Raw genomic sequence first — 9296 nt, forward strand, 5'->3', positions numbered from 1 at the left:
GCCAAAAGTATGTCAATTTTTATCTTCTCACTATATATTTCATTGAAAACCATCATTTCTCAAAGACTCATTTAAAAATAACCCCTTGATCGATTTTGAAAAGACTTGGATTGATAAATTCAGAATTTCTCTAGCTTTTTTTGCATCATATTTAATTATTTTTCCCACTTTCAGTTCTTGAGATTTGATGTTCACAATCCAAAGTAAGAATTTTAGGCTCTAATATTGCAAAGGATATATAGTAGAGCCCTTCAAAAATATCTTCGTGTTGTGTTTGAAATATGAAATTTTACAAATGAGTTGTCAAAAAACGATTTCAATGTTTCCCGTACCAAACATTCTAACAAATGCCCATGAGCAGCTCATGAGAAGCACATGAGAATCTAGTAAGAAATGTATGCAAATTAGGTAGGAATTCATTTTGCTCATGTGCAGATTGTTAGTCTCTGTTAGGGAGGAAAATACTAACCAAAATGCACATGTGCAAAAATTTGCTCACCTGATTGCTCATGAGCAAAATTCTATTCGAATTGCTCACGTAAGCAACAGGCTATACAGATACATTGACGGTATATTTTTTTTCTAAGTTCAACTTTCTCACGTGAGCAAGAGGTTAGGAAATTGGACTTAGTCAGTATATGCAGTATCAAAGTTAAATTAAAATGAAAAAAAAAAGAATAAGTCCTTTTTCCTCACGTAAGCAATTGCAAAATTTTGTTAACAAGTACATTTTGACACCCCCTCCCCCACCCCATTTTTTTTTCGTGAACGCCAAACTGTCAGGTTTTTTTTTTTTTTTTTTTTTGGTAACGTTATATTCTTTTTTTCCTAAATTCAATTATCACTCAACTTACGATTTAGATATGAGAATCTGACAAAACCGCTTGATATTGTGATTTTTCGTAAGCTGTTTGTTTCTACTTTTACTTTTGTTTTAATGTAAAGTTACTTGCTAGTCTGGTTCTCCCTCCCGCCCAAAACGAAGTAAATAACGCAGTGGCGGGGGAACCAGTCTAAGCTATGCGCGCACTCATTGGTTGATTAAATGCCAGCCGCCAATTTTCATATTCGATTCCGCCATGTTGTCTACCATCACAGATGACGGTGAAATGAATTAAAAAGGGAATTATCTGATTCTGTACGGTACTACCGGTTGATAAGGTTAAAAACTACGTTGTCGATGGGGTATTCGTCTATGGAGTGTTTTAGTGTGAAAAATCCACGCCTGAACAGAGGAAGAATCTGAATGAATGAATCGAGTGTCGACACCCCCTGCATCTTCTGTATGAGCACTTCAAGTAAGTTGAGCATTAACTTGTTAAAATATATTCTTTGAATCACTTGAATGGCAGTTAAACGTTAATTTTTGTAATTAGAATGAATATGAAACGAAATACTGTGATCTTAGCATCTACCTTTAAAACGGGGTTAAACAATTTACAACTGACCATCGGGCAAATACCGGTGTATCGAATGTAAAACACACGTTATTTTTTTCTTTGACATTTTAATTGACAATAATTTTTGAACAAATAATTCTAACTACATTCTTTTTATTATTAACACTGATTAACGATTTTATGACACGAAGAAAAGAGTTCATGTTTTTCTTGTGTAGAATCTGATAATATTAATAGTTGCAGTTTTATATAATGGTTTTCTTAAAAACTGCTTGAAATATGAAAACTTTTAACAATTTCACTGATATCAAATTTATATATCTTTCCAATAGGCATGCCCTGAGTTGCACAGACCTGAAGAAAACCATGAAAAGCTCGCTGATTTTATAATGATGCAACAAAAAAAGTGAAGACGTAATTTAAGTAATGGAGAAGTTATACATGCTGATCGAAGTCTGGTTGTGTCAATTTGGATATTATTGTGATGTTCTTGTAGTCAGCTGTTTGTGTGGTTTACAGTTTATGTGTGAAATCAGAGAGCATGTGAGACACGAGACTGTCAAAGAAAGGACATTTGGAATGTTGGAGACGAATGCCTCGATCGATTGTAATGCAGCCAGTGTTCGTGCAGCACTTATGAACTACTTTGTATGTATGGTTAAATTGAACTTTGCCTACTGTGAACTGTGATTTTTTTTCCAAGTCCGACTGTGTGCTACACTGCTTTGTGTGATCAAACTGCAATACAAATTTTAACATGCCAGCATTTATTATTGGTAAACTTTCTAAAGATTTATGTAAATGTAATGTTAAACAATGTATGAAATTGTATTTTTAAAATGACTGATGTAAATATATATTGATGATTTTAATTTCAATTTTTGTCCATTGTCTTTGAAGTGAGCAATGTTGCACATGAGCCTCATGAGTCTCATAAGCCTCATGAGCCTCATGTGAGCAAAACTCTTGGTGAGCAGATCTATTCCTCATGTGAGCAAAAAAATGCTCGTGTGCAGAATTTTTCTCACGTAAGCATTTTACCTAATTTGCATGTTAAATTGCACATAAGACTCACATGAGCAACTCACTTGAGGAAATCTTGTTAGTCCTCACGTGAGCTGCTCATGAGCAAATTGTGAGAATGTTTTGGTATGGGTTGTCAAAGAGTGCAAATGGAATTCACTTTCACCAATAAAAATTTCTTCAAAATCTGACAAAAAATAACAACAAAAACTCTTTTAAATACAAGTCTTGTTTTCAATGAAATATATAGGGAAAAAAGAAAAGTTGACATACTTTTGGCATGTTAGTGTAGCATAACAAAGTGTACATTTCATGACTGATTAACATTTTATGACTCTTGTTATTTTAATCCGATTTTCCTCTGTTGAAACATAAGCAGACGTTTGTTTTTATTGAGAATAAATTAAAAAAAACCAAGAGAAGTTATAAGGGGCCACTTGTGACAATGAAAATTCTTGACTCAGCTAAGTAAAAAAATCAACTCAGCTGAGAAATGACTAAGTTTGATTTGTGAAATGCAATTTGAGAAAAATCTCAGCTGAGTATATTCTCAGGATTTGAGTTTAAACTTAGGTAAAAACTTAAGATTTTTTTGTGAAATCGGAGCCAGCTCTCTTTGTCACCATTTTTCTCTGTTATTTATTAAGTATTTAGGAGTTACTGTAATTTCCTTATTTAACCTGAGTAATTATTTATGATTCTGCTGTCTTGTGTATCAAATTGCGAGAATATAAAACCGCAAACACCTATATTAAATTTTATTTTATTTATTTTTTAATTATTTAAATTAAACAGTTCAAAAGTGTCTGAAAAAATAAAGCGAGCTTCGAAAATCTTTGAGGGTTGCCTCTTGGATGTTAATTCCTCATGTTTAATAAGGAATCTACTGTATATATATATATTTGTGTGTTTTTGGATCTGTATATGTCAAAACCTTACAATTCAGTTGTGTCAACATCATTTCAAAACCTGTAAAAAACCTGTAATCTATCCCCTGATCTATCCCCTGATGTTTGTTTGACGGCTTATGAATTTGTCTTGTTTGATCCAGAACACACCAAATGCGAGGCCACATTTAAATAAATATTTAGATTCAAATTGGTTTGTGACCTTGCTTGCAGAAATTTTAATAACCCCCAAGAACGGATGACTAATATTTCATGGGACTATATTATGTTAATTAATTATTACATTGCTCTATTAGATTTTTGTTTTGCATATACAGTAAAACACGCTTTTAATGAAGTGCCAGGGAACGGAGATTTTACTTTGTTATAGGCGTAATTTGTTATATCCATCAAGTTTACAACATGTAATTAAGTCAAGGGGAATGAAAATCACTTTGCTGTAGGTGTCCATTATAGGCGTGTTCGCTATAACCGTGTTTTACTGTGTATTAGGAATTATTAATAATGAACTGAAATAGATAAAAAAAAAGTTGAATTATAAAAAAGCATTGCATGTTTAACATTTTAGCTATCTTATTGATGTAAATAATTTCTAAATTCCAAATATATACAGTTCCAAATACATACATCTGCCATGGTAAATGTATTGATGAATGTACGTATATTTTTCTGTTAATGTGAGTTATATGTATTTAAAAGTCTAGATTATGGAATGGTTAATCATGACGTATTCTGTTCACTAATTCATGTACAGTATATGTTTATGTGTATATATATGATCCATCTCTAATGGTGCTGTGTAACATTATCTATATCTATCTATGTTAATTGTGTGTTATATATTTCTGTTCAGCTGTTTAACATTTTGTCTGCGTGTTATTTTATTTCTACATTCAGATATTTTAATGGACTGAAAATTACTACACTAACAGATTTATTTTTAAGCTTTGAAAAAATTATTTCAGCATCTCCAAACTCAAGTGAACACCTTTCACAATGGTCTTAATTATTGGTTAGACAGAAAATGTCAAGGTTGAAGGTTATTAAGGTCAAGAAATCTAAGGTTTACAAGGGGAGGCAACTATCGCCTTGAAGATTGATTTCTCAATTACCTTTTGTTCACCTTTTTTAAAAATAAAAATTCATCCTTGTTTGGAACTTGTAAAGATTTTATACATTTGTAGACTTTTTGTGCCAAGTCTCTGAAAAATTTTGAACCATGTCCGTTGATCTATTTGAATGGATGCTTCAAATGTCTGTAGTACCCCCAGTTTGTTAATCGACTGTGTTTATGATTATATGTAATATTCATGTGAATCTCCAGGGAATTCATTAGTCAGTTAGTATTAGTCATAATTATAGTTCTGGTCTTAAGGTGGAATAACACATCATCACAAAATGGCTGACCGCTGATCGAAACGACATTTCATTTTATTAAAAGGATTTTATCGACTGAACCATGTAACTTACTCCATGGCCGAGTGGATAAAGTGTCTGTCTTGTAATCCATACATCAGGAGTTCGAATCCCACAGGGGCTTTAATTGTTGTTACTTACTGGAATAATTGTTTTAGATAGTAACAACAAAAGCCCCCTTTTTTTTTTTTATCCCAAACTGCAAATTGTTTGCTTCTTTGACATACATACAGTTTATTTATCATTATATCTTTCATTATCAAATAATGTCCTGTTAATTTGAGTGACTTTTTCCAGGTGTGTTATTCCACCTTAAAGTTGTAATTCTAGATATTTTTTGTGTTTTGTATTTATTTTATTGATCAGTCATTTACAAAATGTATCTTAGTTCACCTTAAAAAGACAAAGGTCTCTGTGAGAGGTATGCTGTTAACATACTTTCAGGTGCCAGATAACATTAATTATCAGTAATTATAGCAAAGCCTTACTGTGATATATATCTGTAAATTATTACTTAGTGATAGATGTGATATAGTGCATGGGGCAACTAGCCTTGACCTTAAAGTGCAAGGTCATTTTCCTTTGACCTTGAAGTGCAAAGGTCATGGAATGTTACCATGTAGGCATTGAAATGGCAGTTCACCAATTTGTAAATTGTGGCCATCAAAGCCAATCTGTGATATTTTCATCTGTTTGTTTTCATTGTGTGAATGGGATTTTTTTTCATGTTAGATATCTGTGTGCTTTCTTAAAATCTGTGAATCAGTTGATTATTCATGAAGTTTTTAGAACCCTCAACTTTCTAAAAAAAAAAAAAACATGTAAAATTAAACCAATCCTTTTTTTATAATTAAACAAATTTAAGTATCACTGGGTAATGTTTTGATATTGAATTGATTCAGGAAACGCAATGGCTATATATATATATATATATATGAATCCTTTGTGATTTTTAAAATACATAATTACATTATTCAATGTTTTTAAAATTTTTTATTATTATTTTAAGCTATATCAATTTGTTTTGTTTATTAAAAGTGGTTTAAGGGGGTGGGGGTGTCTTCATAGGCATGCATACATCTCTCAATCCAAATGTCTTCATTTAGAAGGGATTTTGTGAATGATTTGGACTTTTGTTTTGAAATGTTGACATCTTTTGTTGACTTTGTTTGGAATGGTTTGTGCTCTCACTTTGTCCCCCCTCCACATTGTTGACATTGGAAATTGTTTAAATAGGCGGCTATATGTAAACTGTGTCCGATTTGATGGTTACACACAGCTATCTATAGTCAGTACATGTATACCTATGCATTTCGCTAAAGTACAGGGGATAATGCCGGTACTAGAATGAAAACAGTATTGGACCATGCTTTTAAAATGTTTGAAGTGCTATTTTTGTTAGTATAGCGCTGTTTGATATTTAGACAGTTTATTGTACAGGAGTGGCTAAGTTCCATCTGTATACCCCACTCCTGGTTTATAATGTGAGAACTTAAATCAAGATCAGGTTTATAAACCATTAGCACTTATGGCCAGAGGTTTAGGGTAATGCTTTTGTTTAAAGTGCTTCTGAACTTCACTTAATGTTTAAGGATTGTATGAGGTTGGTTATAATTTCTGTACTGTGTAAATGCAATATGTGTTGTCCCAATTGCTGTAAGTTAAATTTACTCTTCACAATGGTATATAGATTTTTGGGAGAAAAATTTTAAAATCATGAAGTTTGAAAGACTTCTAGAAAGGCTAACTTTTTAAAAAGTAATTTGATGTATAAGTATTTTATTTTTTTACTGTGGTGTTTAACATTTTTTTCAATTTTTAATTATTTTTTTTGAGTGGATGGGAGTGTATGCAGTTTCTATGCAATGTCCTATGTCTGCAATGCTACATTTTACCCATTGCATCTAATTATGTGTTCTGTGTTATTATTCGCGGCGTAGTTCTGGATTCTTTTTTACCATTGTTTGTGTGTTCTGTAGATGCATCATGAAATCATTCCTACAATTATAAATGCCCTTATTCATGGTTAGCTTTAAATCTTTAAATGATGTCTATATTTATATAGTCCTCTATATTTATATAGTCCCAGTTGTTATATTGTTTATTTCTCATATGTTGTCTTCTGCTTGTTTGACAAATAAAACTATTTTCTGAAAAAATAATCTAGATTTGACTTTGTTTATATTAATGAATTTAAAGTAAAGTGGTAAACAAATTACAGGGTCAAGACAAAAGATGTAGGGGCAAAACAAAAAGTAAAGGGGCAAGACAAAAAGTGAAAGGACAAGACCTACAGTAAAGGGGTAGACAAATTACAGGGTCAACACAAAAGATGTAGGGGCAAAACAAAAAGTAAAGGGGCAAGACAAAAAGTGAAAGGACAAGACCTACAGTAAAGGGGTAAACAAATTACAGGGTCAACACAAAAGATGTAGGGGCAAAACAAAAAGTAAAGGGGCAAGACAAAAAGTGAAAGGACAAGACCTACAGTAAAGGGGTAAACAAATTACAGGGTCAACACAAAAGATGTAGGGGCAAAACAAAAAGTAAAGGGGCAAGACAAAAAGTGAAAGGACAAGACCTACAGTAAAGGGGTAGACAAATTACAGGGTCAACACAAAAGATGTAGGGGCAAAACAAAAAGTAAAGGGACAAGACAAAAAGTGAAAGGACAAGACCTACAGTAAAGGGGTAAACAAATTACAGGGTCAACACAAAAGATGTAGGGGCAAAACAAAAAGTAAAGGGGCAAGACAAGAAGTGAAAGGACAAGACCTACAGTAAAGGGGTAGACAAATTACAGGGTCAACACAAAAGATGTAGGGGCAAAACAAAAAGTAAAGGGACAAGACAAAAAGTGAAAGGACAAGACCTACAGTAAAGGGGTAGACAAATTACAGGGTCAACACAAAAGATGTAGGGGCAAAACAAAAGGTAATATTGGGTTAGACAAGAGGTGGAGTCATAGACAAAAAGTAGAGGAATCAGACAAAAAAGGGAATGGGTTAGAAAATATTAAAGGGGCTAAACAAAAAGTGGAGGGGTGTGGTGAAAAATGGAGGGTCCAGACAAAAAGTTAAGGGGTAAGGCAAAAGGTGGAGGGCGAGACTAAAAGTAATTATACTAGACAACAAATTGAGTGGTCAGACAAACGGAGGAGGGACAGGGCAAAAGGAAGAGGGACTTGATAAAAAGTGAAAGGGGAGGACAAAAGTTGAAGGGCCTAGACAAAATATGAAGGGGCTAGACAATAAAGAGGGGTCAGACAAATTGGAGGAACTGAAAAAAGAATTAAAAGGCTAAAATAAAAATTTAAGGGACTTAATATGTAAAAAATATGAAGGCGCTAAACAAAAAGTGGCGGGGTTCTGACGAAAAGTGGAGGGTCCAGACAAATAGTGGAGGGCCAGACAAAACGTGAAGGGGCATGACAAAACGTACAGGGCTAAACAAAAGGAGTACGACAAAAGTAAAAGGGCTGGACAAAAAGTTGAGTGATCAAATGAAAAGTTGAGGGTTCAGACAAATGGTTGAGAGGCCATATAAAAAGTTGAGAGGCCAGGCAAACAATGGAGGGTCAAACAAAAAGAGAAGGGGTCAAAAGGTAGAGGGGCAGACAAAAAGGTGGAAGGATAAGACAAAAGTAGAAAGTCCAGATCAAAAGTACTTAGTCAATAGTACTTAGTCAAAACAAAAAGTGGATGGACCAGACAAAAAGTAAAGGAGTTTGACAAATCATAGAATTCGAAGGTCCAGAGAGAAATGTGAGGGTCAAAACAAAAACTAAAGAGGCCAGACAAAAAGTGGAGGGTATAAATGAAAAGTGGAAAGTTCAGACAAAAAGTGGAGAGGCCAGATAAAAAGTTGAGGGTTTTGACAAAAAGTAAAAGGTCCAGATAAAAAGTGGAGGGTCAAGACAAATAGAGGAGAGGTCGGACAAAAAGTGAAGGGGCAAGAAAAAATTAAGGGTTAGACAAAAAGAGGAGGGGCAAGGTAAAAAATAGAGGATGTAGACAAAAAATGGAAGGGCCAGAGAAAAGGGTTTTTAATGTAAATGTAAATATATTTTTATTTGGACTTTTGGATTTCAAGTTTATCTTCAATGACCTTTACCTTTGACCTAGAAACTTGGATCAAGGTCACTGTTCAATTAATTTTTATCTATAAACACTCTTTATGTGAAGTATGAGCCAAAGAATTCAAAAGGAAAGAGAATGTGGCTTTACATAATGTTATGTTGGGTATGACATTGACCTTGGACTGAAAAACTTGTTTGCAGGTCACTGGACAACGTTTGGTCCAGACAAGTGATGTCAGACAGACTGATCACTATAGGGTGGCTGCAGAGCTTAACAATTTAAGCTGCAATAATGTAGCCCTCTCAGTTTTGTACATGAAGTTAAAAAATCCTTCCCATTCCCCTAAACAAATTGGAAGAGGACTACCTTAATCAGGAGCAGTTTGGGCCTTATGTCCCTTGATTAAACTTTTCTATCCACTAAATCCTGAGTCAAATATACTTGTGTTGATGATAAAGGAGGAAAAATAA

At 33.5% G+C, this 9296-nt stretch overlaps 1 long non-coding RNA gene across 1 annotated transcript; it reads left to right on the plus strand.

Annotated features, from left to right (window-relative positions):
- The first annotated feature begins 329 nt into the window (after positions 1–329).
- Positions 330–2278, plus strand: LOC128183142 (uncharacterized). Its single transcript, XR_008243546.1, has 2 exons — positions 330–1298; positions 1733–2278. It is a non-coding gene; the product is annotated as an uncharacterized LOC128183142 (long non-coding RNA).
- The last annotated feature ends 7018 nt before the right edge of the window (positions 2279–9296 follow it).

The sequence above is a fragment of the Crassostrea angulata genome, chromosome 5 (assembly GCF_025612915.1).
Source record: "Crassostrea angulata isolate pt1a10 chromosome 5, ASM2561291v2, whole genome shotgun sequence".
NCBI lineage: Eukaryota > Metazoa > Mollusca > Bivalvia > Ostreida > Ostreidae > Magallana > Magallana angulata.